Raw genomic sequence first — 18,678 nt, forward strand, 5'->3', positions numbered from 1 at the left:
GTTATCAGCCATAGAGAACATAGAGAGTCAGTGAGTGGTCACCGGAAGTTTAACGGCCAACGCTACCCCATAACAATATTGTATTGTGTCGAGGTAAGCAGAGTAAGAGTTGCACACATGATATAGTCTCGATACAGGTAGAGTATGAATTATATGCATAAAGCGTCCCGAGTCAAGAAAAAATAAGAGTTACACTCATTATATCGCGCCTATGCAAGTTGAGTAAGAGTTAAACACATTATATCGTCCAAAAGCCAGCATAGTGATAGTTACACACACTGTATCGTCCCGAAGCATGTAGAGTAATCGTTACGCATGTTATATCGTACCAAGGCAAGCACACTAAGAATTAAACAAATTATATCATGCCGAGGCAAGCAGATTAAGAATTTCACGCATTATATCGTACAAAGTCATGTAGGCTTTGAGTTACACACGATATATCGTGCCGAGGCAAGTTGAGTAAGAGTTATACATATTGTATTGAGCTGAGGCGGGTAGCATAAGAGTAACACAAATTATATCGTGCCGAGGCGGGTAGCGTAAGAGTTACAGAATAATGTTCTTCCGAAACGAGTCTAGTTAGAGTTACAAACACGATATTATCCCATTGAAAGTAGAGCAATAATTACACGGAGTGAGAGTTACACAAAAATCGTACATAGGCATTACATAATAAGAGTTACAAAAATATATCGTGCAGATGCAAGTAGAGTAACAGGTACACACATTATATCGTGCTGATGCGGGTAGAGTAAGAGTTCCAAACATTATATCTTCTCGAAACAAGCAGAGCAAGAGTTATATACATTGTATCGTGCAGAATTACGAAAACTTAAAATTACCCAACATATATCGTGTCGAGACAAGCAAAGCGAGAATGGCACAAAATATATCATCCCCAAGCAAGCTGAGTAAAAGTTATATCACATCGTGCCGATGCAAGCAGAGCAAGTAACACATTAAATCGTGCCCATGCAGGAAGAATAACAGTTACACGCATTATATCGTGTCAAGGCGTATACAGTAAGAGGTAAACACATGATTTTGTCCGAAAGCAAGTAGAGGAAAAGTTAAACACAATATCTCGTCCTGAAAGAATTAGAATAAGACTTACTTAAATTATATCGTACCGAAGCAATATGAGTGAGAGTTGCACACATTAATCGTGCCGAGTCAAGAAGACTTAGAATTACTCACAATATATAATGTCGAGGCCAGCAGACCAAAAATAACACAGTATATCGTCCTAAAGCAAGTAAAGTTAGAGGTAAGTTATATCATGCCGAGGCAAATAGTATAACAGTTACACACATTATATCGTGTTGATGCTAGCAGAGTACGAATTACGCAAAGTATATCGCCCCGAAACAAGTAGAGCAAAAGTTAACATTATATCGTGCCGAGGCAAGCAAAGCAAACGTTACACACCTTTTGTCGTGTCGAGGCAAGTAAAATAAGAGTGATACACACTATATCATGCCAGTTCTGGTAGAGTATGAGTTACACACGTTATGTTACTCCAAAGCAAGTAGAGTAATAGTTACACGTACTATATCGTCCGCAGTCATGAAGAGTAAGAGAAAGACACATTATATCGTGCTGAAGCGTGTAGAGTAAGAGCTGCACAATTATATTGTCCCGAAGCAAGTAGAGTTAGAATTAGAAACATTATATCATGCGGAGTCAATGATAATTAGAGTTACAGTCATAATATCGTGTCGCGGCAAGCAGAGTAAGAATTATGCACAGTATATTGTGCCGAAGCAATTAGAGTAAGAGTTTAATGATATCGTGCCCTTGCAAACAAAGCAAGCGTTACACATCATATATCGTGTCTAGCCAAACAGAGTTAGAATTGCACGCATTATATCGTCTCGAATCAAGCAGAGTAAGTTACACATAATATATCGTATCGAGGCAAGTAGATTAACAATTATACACATTATATCGTGCTGAGGCAAGAAGAGTAACAGTTGCTCACGATGTATTTTGCCGTAGCAAGTTGAGTAATAGTTACACACATTATATCGTACTGATGCAAGTAGAGTCAGTGCCGGGTTAAACCCTGTGGAGGCCCTTAAGAAGTCGAAATCTTGGGTCCCTCTCTCTTGCCCCTACATTAATACAGTATTTCCTCTAAGGAGTCTTTAGCGTAAAGTTTTCGTTTCTTTGATTCATTTTTTCTATCTTTAAGAAACAATTTAAGAAAGCTTGATTGTAATTTTCTTTCAAGATAAAATCAAATCAATATTATTTTGATCCGTTGTCGCGGGGCCCCTGAAAGGCGTGGGGCCCATAGGACGGTGCCTACTCTGCCTAATTGGTAATCCGACACTGAGTAGAGCAAGCGTTACACACGATATATCGTGCCGTGGCAAGTACAGTAATAATTACACACAATTTCCGTGTTTAGACTGTACTTCATAAGCCTAGGCGTATTTAAACAAATCGTCTGCCACTGCAATGATGTATTTATTATCCATCGTTGTGTTTCTTGCATATTTGTATGTTAACAATGTTTGCCTCCCACTGGTCATCCATGTGACTAACATATATTCTTCTACAAGGAAATCATTTGTTGCTTGGTTATGTAATGTGATGGTAGATCGTTCGTTTAAGAATTTCTTTGATTTTAGTGTTTTTTAGTTCCTTTTAATCCTGTATGATATTTTTTTAAAAGAAACTGGACACGCGTTGCAATATTGTCATAAATAAAATTATTTCGTAAGCCATTTAAAACGCTACGGAAACATCCTCAAAATAATTTATGTTTGACAGAGTGTCCTTTTGCATTATCTTCAAGCCAACAAGACACCAATCTACGACGGGAACGTTTATGAAAGCAATTTGCAACCTTTTCTTGATCTTTTTAAACGTATGCACACTGTCTTAAGCCAAATTTTGCCTATCTAATGGATGAATAAAAAGTACTCACTTTAACTTCACAGACTGAGTTACTGTGCGTTGTGTCAAAGCTTGCTTTCCACGAACTTTATCTTCGCTTTTTCAGATTCGTTGTTGATTGGTCTTACAAATTATGCAATATTTTTGAAGTGTGCTTTAAATTTTGCCTTATACAAATTTGTATATTTATGAGAGTATGATATGTAATTTATTAAATTATCATGCCATAATCTTTTGACCACCTGACAATCAGGATTTACGATGTCTATTCCAATGCTATCGTCGTTAATTGTAATTTGTAAATCTTGATCTTTCTAAGGCATTGCAGGATACATATTTTGTAATTCTAAGCATCAACATTTCATATTGAATATATTATATATATAATTTTGCAACAAAAGTAGCTTTGACCACGCTTCATACCATATACTACTTGTAAGTCAATGCTCATTACCCCATGACAATGAAGTTGTTTTATGTTAAACTCAAGAAACATTGACAACACCTCTCTGAAAACCGTCGAACCTATCAAACCCTACTTGTAGCGGACAAGTTCATTTATCTTCGCAGTACACTGGCACGCGCCGTCCACAGAATTGCTAAAGCAGGTGTGGCATTTTTTTTTTAAGATTACGCGTGAATGGTTCGGATCGCAGAGGTATCAGTCTGCAAGCAAAACGGAATGTATAGAAAGCCATTGTGTTGCTGACTCTGATGCATGCATGTGAAACCAGGATGGTGTACAGACGCCATGCCAAGACGCTGAACCCTTTTCACAGGGGCTGCCTGAGAAAACTTGTGAAGAAAATATTGCCGGACAGGGTCACAGACACAGAGGTTCTCACAATGGCAGGAATACCATACATGCACATTCTGCTGATCAAATCGCACATTAGATGGACACATCACCAGAATATGAGAAGGTCGACTACCAAAGAAGACGTACTGTGGTAAGGTGAAGGATGGAAAGCGATCTCAGGATGGTCAGTAGAAATTCTTGAAGGATTGCCTCAATTTATCCTTGAAACATTTCAAAACTGATCCCGATTCTAGGGAAGATCTCTCACAGAATCGCCCAGTCTGTCGCAGTCGCATCCATACACGAGCAATTGGCTTTGCACTGGGTAGAGTTGCTTATGCCATGCAGAAGCGCGAACATCGTAAACCTCAGAACTGCAGCGCGTCCTCTATTGATTAAGTAACCCCAAAGCGGCATCTCCACTACATCATGCCATTGACAGTATGTAGTTAATTACCAATTCAATAGTCGTATATGACTTACTGATATTCCACTTATAAAATATTTTATCATTTCCAGCACATTTTATATTTTTATTTGCACAATCACCGTATGTATGATCAAAAATGTATAGAACCAAACTGAAGTCTAGCTAAATGATATGGGAGTAAGCATGCTCACTGGACAATAAAGAATACGAAACGATATAATACAAATTGACACATCTGTCTCCACCAATTTGAAACATTTTGAATATTTGAAATAATGATCAATTATTTTGGTGTGTTCAGTTTATGCAACCAACAACCCGCTGTACCTCCATCTGGTATCGCAATCGAAAATACGATTTGTTTTATTGCGGTGTGCGTTTATTGACATCACACACACACACACACACACACGACCAATATATTGGCCGATTAGGATAGCTTTTATAAATTGTGAAACACAATTTTCAGTATATTTACCGATTAGAAAGCTTTCGAAAATGCGAAACACAATTTCCAATATACGCACAGATTAGAAAGCTTTTCAAAATGCATGACAATTTAGCAGACTTAATAATGTGTATTGAGTCGATTATATCATTATCTTTAATTTGCGGTAATCCTTTTACACCTAATTCGTTTCTTATTGCTGCAGACAATTAGCCCGGTGTTAAAATATCCTACACGTTATCAATGAAATGTATTCGATAATAGCTAGGTTGCTGTTGAAAAGGTGTGGCCCACATTATAATTTAGGATACTTTACTCTTTGATGTGTCAAGTAAGTGTACAGTTCAGGTACCCTAAACACAACAGCCTTCGTCGATTGAGTGAGATATTGACTTTGTGGTGCTTAAGTTCTAATTTTCGCCAACAGATATTCATAGTTTATTTTCTTTTATTTGTAAACATAGATGTTTATATTCAGCGAGTCGTGTGTCATGGATGAAAAAAAAAATAGAGTGAAGCGATGAAGTAAATTAACTAATCTCCGTCGGTGTAAATAAGCATGTAGCCATTTCACACACCCACTTATAAAATATATCAGACTTTCAAATTGATATGGAAGAATGCATATTGTGAAGATATCACTATTCGAGGGTACACGTTTTCGTGGATTCCGTGGTTCCGAAATAAACTACTATAAAGACCATTTCGAGCAATGATCCTTCTGCGGATCCCTTTATAAATCTACAAATTTAAATACCTATGGAAAATGTCACATTTACCAAAACCGAGAACATTAATATAAACAAAAATATCTGACTTCACAGCATGTTGCTAGAAGAATGAAAACAAATTTTTCATCATAATCGTCGTATTCATTATCATTATCTTCTTCTTCAAAGCTATTACGTCTAATTAACATACCGTGAAAGAAATATTCACAAACACTGCATGGAAAACGCAAAACAGCTTTCTGTAAATGTTCCACCAATATTTGTCTTCATCTCAAGGTTAAAAAGAGAATCATCCCGAATAAGGATAATAACAGTGCGTGTCATTTGTAATCTATTTAACCGCTGTCCTATCGACCTATCGATCGACCTACCTGCCTACCGATCTAGTTACCCGCTGAACTACTGATTCAACGAATCTACCAAACTGTTGCCCTACCGTTCAACCAATTTACCTACACGATGTCCTAACAATTCATCATTTTGCCTACATGTTGTTTGACCGATTTAAAGACTTGCCTATACGTTGACCTACCCGTCTACCAAATCTTGCCTACCTGCCCATCTGGTATCATAACGATCTACCAGTCCACCAAATCTTGCCTACCTGCCCATCTCGTGTCATAACGATCTACCAGTCTACCAAATCTTGCTTACCTGCCCATCTCGTGTCATAACGGTCTACCAAATCTTGCCTACCTACCCATCTCGTGTCATAACGATCTACCAGTCTATCAAATCTTGCCTACCTACCCATCTCGTGTCATAACGATCTACCAGTCTACCAAATCTTGCCTACCTACCCATCTCGTGTCATAACGGTCTACCAAATCTTGCCTACCTACCCATCTCGTGTCATAACGATCTACCAGTCTACCAAATCTTGCTTACCTGCACATCTGGTGTCATAACGATCTACCAGTCTACCAAATCTTGCCTACCTACCCATCTCGTGTCATAACGATCTACCAGTCTACCAAATCTTGCATACCTGCCCATCTCGTTTCATAACGATCTACCAGTCTACCAAATCTTGCCTACCTACCCATTTCGTGTCATAACGATCTACCAGTCCACCTTTATGTCGCACTACTGGTCTAAATGCGTGCAGTCCAACCGATTTACCAATCAAACTACCTTTTGTTATACCGATCTACCAATCCTAACTACCTGCAGTTATAATGATTTAAAATTAAATTATACATTTTTATTCCCCTATTGGTCTGAATGCCCGCTGTCCTACCGATTTACCATTCTAACTACTTGCTGTTCTACCGATCTAAATTGTGTTGCCATACTGGTCTAAATGCCTGCTGTCCTACCGATCGACCAATCTAACTACCCACTGTTCAACCTATCTACCAATATACCTTGATGTTGTCCTACCTATCTAAAATCTACCTGCACGCTGCCTTACTGGTCTAAATGCCTTCTGTCCTACCGATCTACCAATCAACTAACAATCTAAAATTCTACCTATATGTTGCTCTACAGGTCTAACTGAATGGTGTCCTGTTGTTCTAACTACATATGGCTCTTCCGGTCTACCAATTTATCTGTATGCTGTCTCACCGATCTCACTACCTGCCATCCTTCCGGTCTTCCAATTTATCTACATGCACTCCTACCAATCTACTTACCTGCTATCATTCCGGTCTACCAATTTACCTACATGCTGTCTTACCGTTCTCAATAACTGCTGTCCGCTCGGACTACCAATTTACCTACATGCTGTCCTTCCGGTCTACCAATTTACCTACATGCTGCCACACCGATCTCACTACCTGATATCCATCCGGTCTACTAATTTACCTACATTCTGTCATACCGATCTACTTACCTGCTGTCCTTCCGGTCTAACAATTTACCTACGTGCTGCCCTACCGATCTCACTACCTGATATCCATCCGATCTACCAATTTACCTACATGCTACCCTACTGATCTACTTACCTGCTGTATTTCCGGTCTACCAATTTAGGGGGCTCCCACCAGTTATTATTTACTTTTCAGAGAGTGAGGTATGAAAGGTGAAGTTGTTTGCATTTGAAACATGCACAGTGGAGAGAATATTGGCATACCTCTATGCTACTTTAATGTAATGTGGATGACATTTCTTTGGATATTGTACTTTGGAAATTGTAAATGATCTAAGCGCACTGCTAACTAAAATGATTGATCCCTTGTGCTCCAAAAATCAGCCTGAATTTGTCTAAAATACACTATCCTTAGCAGCTATTAAAATAGGGAAAATGATTCGTATTTTCCCCTGGTTTCGTTTATAAGCAGACAAGCCAAAAATTGAACAAAGAAATAATGAATCCCACTGTTTGTAGAGGTGGATGTATAAGTGTACAATTTAAAAAAGTAAAGATAACACTCAAATATATACAATTCAAATTTATTAGTATCGTCTATATTCCAATAATAAGCATTTCAAATGAGCAGCAAAACTTCAATAACAAAAGTGCGATTAGTTGTCAATGATTGCAAGAATTATAGCTATAACAACAACAATGATATCATCAACAATAACAACAACTATTATAATAATAATAATAATAATAACAATAATAATAATAAGTAGCAATAGTAGTAGTAGTAGTGGTAGTATTAGTAGTAGTAACAGTAGTAGTAGTTGTAGTAGATGTAGTAGTCAGTCTCTCTTATTAGCGAACATACTGGTGCAATATACAGGTGCTAAAACAGAATACAGCGTGAAATGGTCGACATAAATGATTTTACAAAATTCGTTTGTATTAATCAAATAATTCATTTTATTATAAAGCTGTGAAACGTTATTTTGTTTATCAACTTGTAGTTCACACGTTTCAATGATATAAAATATACTGCATGACAATTAATTTTATTATTGTAACATCTGCAAGCTTTGTTTTTGATGAGGTTTGTTATTGATGGATGTTTTAGTTTACAAGTAGTCATAAGGCGACATCAGTTGATGTCCGTCAATATATTATCGACAGTATGTGTCAAGGAAGCTAATGTTACCTGTAATGCGGTTTAGCAGATTATTTGTCCTTATCAACTAGCTTTAACATGCCACATCTTACATCTTTAAACTAGGTCAAGCTTTAACATGCCACTTCTTACATCTTTAAACTAGGTCATCATCTTTCATCTTTAAACTAGATCAAGCTTTAACATGCCACATCTTACATCTTTAAACTAGGTCATCATCTTTCATCTTTAAACTAGATCAAGCTTTAACATGCCACATCTTACATCTTTAAACTAGGCCAAGCTTTAACATGCCACTTCTTACATCTTTAAACTAGGTCATCATCTTTCATCTTTAAACTAGATCAAGCTTTAACATGCCACATCTTACATATTTAAACTAGGTCAAGCTTTAACATGCCACATCTTACATCTTTAAACTAGGTCATCATCTTACATCTTTAAACTAGGTCAAGCTAGATAATCAGAATAGATGTGAATGTTCTTAATGATAAAACAAAATCGGGTTTTGTAACAGAAAGAAAAACAGACAAACAAATTTATCTAAACCAGTCCTTTGCCAAGATGTAAAGTTTAAAAAAGGAACATTTTCTCTATCTATTTAACTAGTATTATTGGAGAATTTGTATTTCTTTGCATACCTTCCAGTTAAATATTGGTGGTAATCTCAGTCAATTAGATATCATTTAACGGACCACACAAATAAGCACAATATCGCCAGCCAATTCACCAATAACATACAAATCCATGGTGTACGAAAAGAGTCAAAAGTGATGTATACTGTTGCAATAGTAAAAAATGTTCATGCAATGGTACGCTCAACGCTGCTTTCATACCATTAGTATTCATACTGTTGTAATGGTACTCTCAACACTGATTTTGTTCCTTCAGTATTCATATACTTTTGCATTGGTACTATCAACACTAATTTCGTTCCTTTAGTATTCATATACTTTTTTAATGGTACTCTCAAAACTGCTTTCATTCTATTAGTATTCATACAGTTTCAACGGCACTCCCAGCACTGCTTTCATTCAATTAGTATTCATATACGGTTGCAATGGCACTTTCAACACTGCTTTCGTTCCTTCAGTATTCTTATACGGTTGCAATAGTGTTCTCAACTCTGCTTTCATTTCATCAGTATTCATGTATCGTTGCAATGGTTCTCTCAACACTGCTTTCGTTCAATTAGTATTTATCTACGGTTGAAATGGTACTCTTAGCACCGCTTTCGTTCCTTTAGTATTCATATATCGTTGTAATGGTATTCCTAACACTGCTTTAGTTGCATCAGTATTCGCATCCCGTTGTAATGTGTTCCTAACACTGCTTTCATTCTATCAATATTCTCACCGTTGCTTTGGTATTCTCAATATTACTTTCATTGCATCAGTATTCTAATACCGTTGTGATGATATTGTCAGCGCCACTTTCATTCCATCAGTATTAATATACCGTTTTAATGGTACTCTCAACACTGCTTTCATTCCATCAGTATTCATATATCATTGTAATGGCATTCTCAACACTGCCTTCGTTGCATAAGTACTCATGTACCGTTGCAGTGGTACTCTAAACACTGCTTTCATTCAATTTGTATTCATATACCGTTGCGATTGTACTCTCAACACTGCTTTAATTCCATCAGTATTCATATATCTTTGCAATGGTATTCTCAGCACTGCTTTCATTCCATCAGTATTCATGTGCTGTTGCAATATTACTCTCAACACTGCTTTCATTCAGTTAGCATTCATATACTGTTGTAATGGTCCTCTCAACACCGCTTTTATTCAATTAGTATTCATATACCGCTGTCATGGCCCTCTCAACACTGTTTACATTCATTTAGTATTTATATACCGTTGTAATGGTACTCTCAACACTGCTTTCATTCCATCAGTATTCATACAGTTGCAATGGCACTCTCAACACCTCTTTCATTCAATTAATATCCATATATGGTTGTAATGGTACTCTTAGCACCGCTTTCGTTCCTTCAGTATTCATATACCGTTGTAATGGTATTCCTAACACTGCTTTCGTTGCATCAATATTCATGTCCCGTTGTAATGGCGTTCCCAGCATTGCTTTCGTTGCATCAGTATTCATATACTTTGCAAAGGTACTTTCAACACTGCTCTCATTCCACCAGTATTCATTTACCGTTGTTATGGTATTTTTTTATATATCCTTTTGCACTGTTGCAACGGTATGTGAATACTTTCTCAACATTTATAGGGTTGCCATATTTGAACTTCCACAAAAAGATGACACTCCAATAGTGGGTGTATCCGTATCATCATCTAAATAGAGATTTAAGGACTAAAAATTAGGACATGTCCGGGAAAAAGAGGACGTATGGCAACCCTAAACAGTTACAAAATATTGCTCCAACGGCGTATGTAACTGCAACGGTATATATGAATGACGTTATATGAATGTCGTTTCAATGGCACCAGCGTAACAAATACTGTTGTAACTGTAAATTTTATAGTTGCAACGGCAAAAACTACAATGTATCAATACAGTTGAAACGATAACTAGATATCGATATTTGAATACTGTTCTAAACTGTACAACCACTGATGACCCTTTTTGTACACCATGCAAATTGATGGAGACCACACTACGAGCTGCAGTATTTTATATTTTGGCAACATCTGGTCTCATTATGCTATTTAGTTCAAACCTTTAATGGGATAACATATTTGTTTAATCTTACATCAGTAACCACTCTTTAATCTGCAATATAAATTTGTAAGATTCAAAGGATTAATCAGTCTTTTATTGCCGCTCGGCCAGAAGCCTCATCGCAAGATCTGGTTTCTTTTTGGCGTTATGATACATTGGAGGGTCAATTGTAGAAAGTGAAAGTTGCTTTTTCAATCTATTCGAACTTTGATTTGCAAAGAAAGATAAATGAATAAATCTCGATGGCGAATTTTCTCATTCCTGGCTCGATCGTGTAGTTAACTCCTGTTGTCGAAGTTCCGAAGGATCTGGTCTCGGGCATACGTTCGCAAATTTGGCAACGCTTGTCTTTCTTTGCAATTGTATGTGCCTGAATCTGTGGTCTTGTTTTAAGTTACTCTGGCATGTACGCAACCATATAAATATAATATTTATATGGTTGCGTACATGCCAGAGTAACTTCAAACAAGACCACAGATTCAGGCACATACAACATATATATATATATATATATATAATATAAGTTCTTGTGCATACAGGCCCTTACCATAGACGGGGTAAATAATCCATTTGATGCGGTAACTCGTGTATCGGTGTAGACGGCAATTTAATCCGCTGCATGCGATCAATCATGTCTCAATTTACAAATATTTGCTTTTATGTCAAGCATATAGATGCACTAACGAACATGAACGTTGAAGACAAATTAAACTTATCAATGGATTTCGACACTGAAATTTGAAATTTGAAATTAATTAAAACGGAGAATATAACTGAACTCTTTGCGGTTATTTTTTTTTTGGTGAGAGAAATAAAAGGTAACAGCTGACCCCCATCCCACGCCTTCTTTTTATCTTTACACGACGGTGAAGGTTGCGTACCAAATAAGAGTAAAACTGGCTATAGACACAATTGAGTCGCCATGCTGAATTTAATTACGGAATCAATCTGAATTATCTAGAACGTTAAAATTGAGAAGTATAATAACTTGCAAAACGATAAAAGAACCGTCACAAAGTACTTTTCTGCTAATTTACAGAAAGCCAAAGTGTTAAATTCCAGGTGACACATTGTTACTTTAACATCTGTACCAAATGTTATTAAATTTTATTTCATTTCCCTTGGGTTAAACGTACTCTATCAAATTTACCGTGTATCTATCCAAGACATGACATCTACTTCAAACTATATCTTGTTCTTTTTATACTATACATGTCTCATCTCTCCATTTTTCCATTTCCAATTAATTTTTTTCTCTCACTAATTCCTTGTCCTTAATATTTTTTCTTTTTTAAACTGATAAATTTTCAGACTTCGACTTTTTTTCAATCCGGAGGTAAGGACGAACCTAGCAAAATCTGAAAGATAAGTTGTAATAATAAAACATGCATAATCACATCGCCATTTTTATCAATCAAAAGTCATACATTGTAACACTATAATGCGTATATGTTATTTTCAACAACGAAATTACACTAGATTGATAAATATCGTGCAATATTTCAATGTAATATATATATATATATATATATATATATATATATATATATATATATATATATATATATATATATATATATATATATAATATGCAACAATGCAATGAAAGTTGATTGATAAAGCCCATGCAATATTGCAAAATGCAAGTTGTTCCAGAAATAACTCGAACTTCTTATAAATAAAGAAAGAAATATATAAAATTTAAACGGAAAACACCTGAAGGGTAGGAGAATTGCATAAATCTGACATTATTTCCATGCTGAGAAGTTTTTCTAGTACAAAGACAGTTTTCATGTGGCTGTTGTCAGCTGTATTCAATTCAACAGCTATACATATTTAAACATATTCTTGTTTCTTTCTTAAATTTAGACGTGTTATAATTATTGTAAATAGCATTAACGTTCCAAAACAAAATCATGTTCATCTTCTAAACCTCTACATAATTTACACGATCTTTGTTCTAAGGGTGTATATCTAGTTTTTTTTAAAAACGTTCCATAAGTTACATACTCCATGTTCTAAGGGTGTTACATAAGTTAAATAATCTATGTTCTAAAGGTGTATACTTGGGTTGTATTAAAATATTGTATACATTACGTAATCTGTGTTCTAAAATGTTACATAATTTACATATGTGTTCTAAAATGTTTCACAAGTTAAATAATCTATGTTCTAAAGGTGTATACGTAAGTTTTATTAAAATGTTACATAAGTTAAATAATATGTGTTCTAAAGGTGTTATATAATTTAAATAATCTGTTTTCTAAAAGTTTAACATAAGCTGCATAGTCTATGTTATACATAATTATATCTAGGTTTTGTTTTTATAATGTTAAATAAGTTACATAATTTATGTTCTAAAGGTGTATATACCTAGGTATTATTTCATCGGCTGGTGTTAATATAAAGTCGTTATAAAGAAACTCAGGGTCTTGCCAATATAAAGCAGACAATTAGTCACGTCTTTGCCTATTAATACCGACCTCTCTACATCATTTAGATAGTTTTGGAAAACGGAAGCAGCAATCGCACCGATAATAATGGCGGCGCATGAAGACCCCCCCCCCCCCCCATCCAACTCCAAAAAAGCCTGAAGAAAATTATTAGCACGGCAACGAGAGATTCTGGCTCAGCTTGGATTTGTCTGCTTGTTTTGTAAAAAGAAAGTTTTTAAAAAAAATAAACAATAGATTGGTGGCTTTTTTTAATTCTTGGTTTCAAATTTAATTTTTTTACCTTCCTTCCATGTAGGGTTGAACTACATTTTATGTTTTTAATTTTGTACAATCTTTTCTTGTTTTATCTAAAATATGTCAAATAAGAAAAGGCTTAACATAGTTTTTAAAAGTTACAAATTCGCATTAATATAATTTTCGTTTGTTGTAAATTTACAATGACCAAAACAATATCGATTTACGCCATCAATGGTGTAGTTTTTATTATCCAATGCGCTTAATCTAGTTTTCGTTATTTCGTCAACACTCGGCTTATGTTTTGGGGATCTTATTGCATTCATTTTGCTTGTCATTTCTGTTCCACCAAATAAAGTACTTTTATACAACTCATTCATCAAATATGACTTCGCTACACTATAAGTTACACCTTTTGCTCAATAATAAGAATAATAATAATAATAATAATAATAATCATTTCTTGTGTTCCTGTTGTAAGTATGCAGACGTGTTTTATGTTGCGCTTAGCTATTGTTCAAGAGGAAATACATTTGTTTGGATTGTTTAGTGGAACTAGAAAGTGCTCCTTATTTGGACTATAATATTAATTTGAAACTGTTCAGAATTATTCGAAGGAGTTCTGGAAGACGCCATCTTGACAACGTCACGATCCTTGGATGACTAATACATTTCCGGTTTTGAAATGTATACAGAAATTTTCATTCGTTTAGGACTTTCACAGAACTTTATCAGGATTATTCTGAATTCACTTCACAATACTGTAAGTTCCTGTCACATTTTCATTTATGACTTTAATAATTAAATTAGTTTTGAAGTTTTAAAAAACTTCTTGGTTTTGCTTCTTTCTGTTAGTTAATGAGCATAGAGTAGTAACACTATAGTCCACTTTATGCACTACTTATGCAGTCTATTGCACATATTTTGCAACTGATGAGCAGCAGTGTCAGCAAAGACAAATATCTGTAATGAATGCACAAATGGGTCATATTCTTAGAATGCCTATAATAAATAATTTTACATAACCAGAGCGATATAGAAAGGGAATTATTTTTTTCAGGTTTATATTCCCTCCTAATTCATAGCACAATTTTTATTATTACCCAGAAAGAAATTATATTTGTCATTATAATTTTCTTATTTTTTATTTAATAGTTTCTGGATTTAACGCACTATTCAGTACATAATAGGCTATACATGGCGGTCAGTATATTTAGTGAAGAATGAATATGGGTATACCCCGGGAAGAACCACTGGCCACGAGAAGCTACTGACAAACTTTCTTACATACGCACATAGATCGATTCCAGACAAGAACCCAGTTTTTTAAAATAATATAATATTATATATTATAATGTGTAATATTGTTGATAAGGTTAATTTAATGCTTAAATAAATTCATAAATGTATAGATGATTAGATCAAATTTACCTCCCAGCAGAAAAAGATGTAAGGTCATTTTTGGAGGAAAAAGTAAACAAGAATAATTGAATCGAACATAAAATGATAAAAATGTTTTTCAAAAAATAAATTATACAAATGTTTTTCTCAAGAAAAGAAAGCACTATTATCACATTATGAAATAAAAAGTTAAAATAAAGCTTTTAATGATGATGAAAAATTGCATTGTCATTCAGTATCAGTACTTAGTAAATAATTTTAAAATATATGTTAATGTGTACAAACATAAGTTACATTAAAAACACCAAATCTTTAAAAAAAAAAGATTGAAAACAAAAACAAAACAAAAATCAAACGAGTCGAAACTGTTAATTTCCCCGATCTCCATGTTCCAAAGGTTATTAATCTTACTAAACAGAAATAGGCAGCATTCCTAGCACAGGACAATGAAACGACAACGAATACGTTACGAATGATGTAAATACAATTAAATGATACTAAATACATTCCAAATGATGTAAATAGAATGAATACATTCCAAATGAATACGTTCGAAATAAGGTAACGACAATGAAATGATAATAAATACATTCCAAACAATGTAACGACAATTAAATGACAGTGAATAAATTCCCAAAGAGGAATGGACTGATATTCCGAGAAAAACAACAAACGTTAAAGACCTCGAAGACTTTAGACAAATTAACGAACAACACTATCGTCAACTTAATCAATTTCGTGGAAACATTCTTCGTCAAAATCATCTACCTTCTCTTCTTCTTTTTCATCATAGTTATGATAACCATCATCATTGGTAATGACTTTTTGGTGATTTTTATACAAGAATACAGCTGAAAAAGAAAGGCATTGCAAAGCTCCCAAACGCCTGTCTTTCTTATATACCTAACCTCTTAAACATTTTGTACCCTATGCCAATTCGGCAGTTCATTTTGAACACGTCAGATATTCACTGCACCGTTTTATTATGGAATAAATTTTTTGTAGAAAAGGAAAGATTCGCATTCAAAACTTGACATTCTGTATATTTTTAAATCACACAGAGACAGACGGGATATGCTGATAAAATCACGTCTAATATATATATATATATATATATATATATATATATATATATATATATATATATATATATATATATATATATATATATATATATATATATATATATATATATATATATATATATATATATATTAGTGTTCTTTTGATCAAACCATATAAGATGGAGACGATGTTTTTAGGTGCACGTTTTCATCGCCACTGCTGTTCTGATTTTTAAAAGTTTAATATTTTTTTGTAAAATATTTTTTTCTGCAGTATTAAAAAGGCATTATACAGATAAATGGTATGGTTTCAGAATGTATTGTAAATACAGGAACCTATTTTATGTGACGATGTGATTCTTGAGGTTTTGTTCGATTGAATGTAATTGTGTTTTAGTATAACCGTCATTAGCTCCGTGTTTCTTGAGATCTCGTTGAAATACGCGGTTCTTCTGATGTCCAGTTCAAGATATTATCTGGATAAAACTTGTTTTTTTTCAGAGGAAAATAAATCTAAGAATATGATAAGCCCTTGGTTCTATTATTGGCTGACCTTCTGGGTTGGCCATTGTTCAAATTGCTCTGCTTAATATATTATACAAAGCGACTTGAGCGTAAAGTAAATATTAACCTTTTTATGTTGCGGCGGGGCGCAATGAAATTGCAGTTTAAACATTCTTGGCTGTCTGAGCTGACAGTCAATATATGCCAAGGAATAGCTTTAATGAATCAAAATTATGATCCTTAGTAAAAGACGGTGTGACTGAAAATATAATTATTTCCCAAATTTAAGTTAGTCTCCGTGTAAAGATGCTGCAATTTTTAAAGAGGCAGCTTACTGGACGATGGGAAGGATGTTTTTTGTTCTGTTTTGTTCATGACAGAGTCACATCAAAGAAATGACATCGCACCCTTAGTAAAATATCATTGTGTAGGGACACTTCAGTTCGTTCTATTCATTTCTTATGACGCTGACATTATTATTTCCAATCTGTAAGCTCTTTTATGTTCGATAATTATTAGAAGTCATTTTTGACCATTGAAGAAAGACACGGCAGGAATGTTTTGTCTGGAGGAAAGCTGTACATTTGATCAACCACCAATGACAATCCATCTGGATTTTAAGTGGCATGAAGGGTCATCGCGTTGAAGCCGTCAGGTCTTTTCCATCAATGTTTGCGTCGTCAGCAATAAAGAAGTCTTTAAAACAATTTCACTCTTGTTCAAGCCTTGCACACTATGTTTGGAATGGTTTTAGAGAAGAGGGTTACCATTAAGGACACGATATATTTGATAACAACCATATTTCTAGCTTGTTTTGTTTCAGTTGTCGTCGGAAATAATAAATTCAAACGTGAATTTTGGAAATAATTAATTTACTCTGTTTGTTTATGAAAACATGGCTACTTAAACAGACCTGGAATTGTGTTATGCTACCTAGATCAAAATTCCACAAATAATACCGTTAATATTCACCCAACGATTTAATGAACATTGCGTTCAAATCAAACAAAAGCAATAAAGGCCATTGTATATTTTGTTAAGTGGTGGAAGGAAATGTGAAGTGTGATAACATACAAGCTGCATTTCTCTTTCTTACCATATTGGATTTATATTTTTGCAAATAATACATTTGTTATACTTATTGCTTATGGGTTTATCTATTTAGTTATGCATTGTCTACTTACTATGTCTAATTCTGAAAATGAAAAGTGCGTTTCGGTGCTATCAAAAAAAGTCAGCATGAGATATAAAAAAAACTAAATAGAGACTCGTGTCGTAAAATTTTCCATTTCGAGCTGTGGTGAGAGTCTTGCACTTTTTTGATGTGATATGATCAAACCATGTGCGATTGCTATTGAGAAATAGAAACATATTCTATTCTTCCATACAGAGAGTCTCTGTAAATCTAGTATGAATGCTCTTAGACTTTAACTTGTGATTATATGAATGATTTGATTCCAAAGGACAATACACTGCAGCAAGTTAATAACAAACACAATTTTTTCATGCTTTGCTAATATTGGGAGATTCGCTTTAGTACAGCTGAAATCTTCATATTATTTCACCTTCACCTTAATGTACAGTGCAATTCTTCACAAAACGTATAGGGGGGTAGGGAGGTTAGAAAATGATACACAAACTCTTGTATGTAGCAAAGTAGAGGAGCCAATGAAGAACATTGCCAGGGTGGTGTTACCGCTAAAGAAAATCGCCCCCGGGTAACTCGAACGTTTATGCTACCATACGACTGCTATGATGCACAAAGACTCTCTTTCAAATGATTTTATTGTAGTAATTCGCTTAATATAAACCCCTCTAATTTAAATCTGATAAAAAGAAATACATTTAATATATCAAGTATGGTAATGGATGGGATTAATTTGGAAGAACAAACCAGTAATTGAAGAATAAAGTACACATCTGTGGCCGTCACATCTTCGCTAGCCAAGGTTCCGATATGATACTATGATAACCATATCTACACCTTGGCGGATCGAACAGATATATTGGTGTTTTGTCTTAGCGACATCTA

The sequence above is a fragment of the Sinohyriopsis cumingii genome, chromosome 13 (genome assembly GCF_028554795.1).
Source record: "Sinohyriopsis cumingii isolate HCF-2022 chromosome 13, ASM2855479v2, whole genome shotgun sequence".
Lineage (NCBI taxonomy): Eukaryota > Metazoa > Mollusca > Bivalvia > Unionida > Unionidae > Sinohyriopsis > Sinohyriopsis cumingii.